This window comes from Triticum dicoccoides, chromosome 2B, assembly GCF_002162155.2.
Source record: "Triticum dicoccoides isolate Atlit2015 ecotype Zavitan chromosome 2B, WEW_v2.0, whole genome shotgun sequence".
Classification (NCBI taxonomy): domain Eukaryota; kingdom Viridiplantae; phylum Streptophyta; class Magnoliopsida; order Poales; family Poaceae; genus Triticum; species Triticum dicoccoides.
Window position 1 is genome coordinate 138,890,150 of NC_041383.1, and position 2,788 is coordinate 138,892,937.

Genomic DNA, 2,788 nt, shown 5'->3' on the forward strand with positions numbered 1-2,788 from the left:
GCAGTAAAATTGCAAAAAAACGCAATTTCATCATGACCTGAGAGCAAAATCTGCCAACGAGTGAGATTTCTATTTAAAACCGGTATTTAGTTGCTAAAAACGTTTCTAGATTACACTAACATCATATAGAACACTACTAACCAGAATAATTCGCGGGGGAAGCCACGGTTGCAAAGATAGCCCGAAGGTCGGGTTCGTACAGTGGGAAGTTCAGGCGCGTGTACAAACAAAAATATTTCACAGAAGATCAACGTGAAAATAGCATGAAGTTCAACTACTATGTTGAATGAATTTCAGATGAAAAACTTTTAAAATCGTTGCGAGTATGAAAAAATGATCAACACGGGAAAGTTGCGCGTTTACAGCAGCTTTCCATCGGTATATCACTTGATCAATTCCGGTGAGTGGATGGAGAGCTAGAAGGAGTGGATAGAGATATACGAGCAAAAAAGCACGTGAAAAATAGAGTGAAGTTCAAGTACACGTGCCGAGAAGTTCAGGTTCTTCACACGGTGCATTTTCGAAGAATCAGTTTCGCAATAAAGGCAAAACGAATGATCTCGTCATTTTCGCAATTACTTGAAAACGGCTAGGAATCAGAGAAAACCATCAACATGAAAAAGTTTCGCATTTTCCGTAGCTTTTCAGCGGTATCCTATTTGCCCCATTCTGATAAAGTATGTAGAAATTATGCCAAAAATACGTTTTTAGCCATTTTCCAATTTGACTTACAATTGTAAGGAATTAGGAGAAACAATATATACGAAAAAGTTTCGCATTTGCTCAAGCTTTCTAACGCCGTATTATTTGTTGCATTCGGACGTACAGTTAAAAAAGTAGCTCGAAAATATGAACTCATTGGAACTTGTAACTTTTTCTGAATTACTTTTAAACCGTTCCAAATTATAAAAAACATTTAACATGAAAAAGTAGCACATTTTCACAAGATTTGCAATGCCATATTGTTTGCCTCAAATGGATTAGCCGTTTAGAAATTACATTGAAAATACGAACTCGGCTATTCGGTTTACGAAATGTTACGATTTTCAAAATTACTCTTTATCCATAGGGAATTAGAGAAAACTTTTAACATGTCAAAGGAGCGGTTTTACAGCAGCTTTCCAACGCTATATTATTTACCTCATTTCGATAAATAGTTTAGAAATGCGATCGAAAATACGATTCACGTTTTTTGTATGAAGAAAAAACGGTTTTCAAAACTGCTCTTAAACCTCTTACATTTTGCCAAAAACTTTAACTTGGGTCATGATATTGGTGTCCATAGCTTTCCGACGGTATATCGCAAGCCCCATTTGGACACATTTTAGCTGAAGTTCAACCTAGTACTCGGGGAAGGTCAAGCGCGTTAATCGGGAAGTTCATATTGTGATCAGAATTTTATTCTGATCCCATGATCAGAATAGTGTTTATATATATAAGGTAGTTTTGAATCGGAGACCGACCCGACCCGACCCGACCCCAGCCTCCTTCCCCGACGCCCTCCAAGGCTACCCCGCCCTCAGCAGCCCTCTCCGCGGCGAGCCCCGCTTCCCCCTCGTCCACCGCCGCCGCGAGCGTCGGTGGCGCGGCGGCCCCCTCCCACTTCTAGCGCCGCATGCGGAACGGCGCGAGAAGCTTCATCGACAGCTGCTGCACGGTGCCGCCGACGAAGGCGCCGAGGTCGGACCCGGCCTGCCCGAGCCGGCCGCTGATCTCCACGAAGGACGCGACGGCCATGGCCGGGAGGTCGACGACAACCGGAAGGGGGCGTCGGGGAACTCGATGTCGAAGGGGAGGAGCTTGAGCGGCGGGGCGGGCCACGGGAGCTGCGGCGTCTGCACGTGGAGGTGGACGAGCAGCCCCGAGACGCCCTGTGTGAGGCAGTAGGCCGGGTCCTGCCCGTGCCTCTGCACACCCAGCAGCGCGTCCAGGGAGATCTCCATGGATGGCGGCGGTATGGGGCACCGGTTGGAGGCGCGCCCCGACGTAGCGGATTAGCTCGAGCGGCGGCGAAATAGACTGGTAGTAGCCTGTGTATCCCTACCATCGAGGTGTTCCATGGGAAGTACAAAGGTAGCAGTAATTGGAAGTACATACAATATTTAGGTAGTAGTACAGAGCAGTACAACATGCGAGCGAGGAAGTACCTACTGAGAATTATTCCTGCTAGGGAGGCAGTATCATAGTTACACTAAGAGAAGTACCGAGTAGTTTGAAGTAGAAGTACAGGGTGTCCTCTATGCTAATTTGGTACTCATCTTTTGAAGCTGATACTTGGAGCTGTGGAATTAGCAACCTTAGGGAAGTGCAAAAAAGGTTCTCTGTAGTGAAGAGTAGCAGTATGGAATATCTTGAAGCAGTAGTGCAGATAAAAAATGCAAAACTAGCTTTAATAAAAATTGTGTAATTGAGAAGTACTAACCCTATAAGATCAAAAAGTACAAAACTAATATTCCCAAGAAGTACAAGATACATGTCGAAGGAAACTGACATATGTAAAATAATTTACGAGCAATACAATTTAATCATTTTGAGTAATACAAAAAAATATTGCAGAGCAGTACGAAACTCGTATTCTACGGGTGCGGGGTTATTACGGGTTCCAACGTCGAGCACAAGCACGAGCTTCTTCTCCAGCGAGAGGTGCGAAGGTAAAAATGTACTTCTCTTCATCGTGGCATTCTGTGGCATTCTTTTTACTCCGACGGGCGACGAGGAGATTGAATGAAATTTTGACCTCCTGAGTGGAGAATTACGGGAAGTACAAAGGTAGCAGTAATGGGAAGTA

General features: G+C 44.6%; 1 pseudogene; it reads right to left on the bottom strand.

The window, feature by feature from the left end:
• Window positions 1-1,398: 1,398 nt before the first annotated feature.
• On the bottom strand, window positions 1,399-1,943 carry LOC119360676 (annotated as a pseudogene).
• Between the last annotated feature and the right edge of the window lie 845 nt (window positions 1,944-2,788).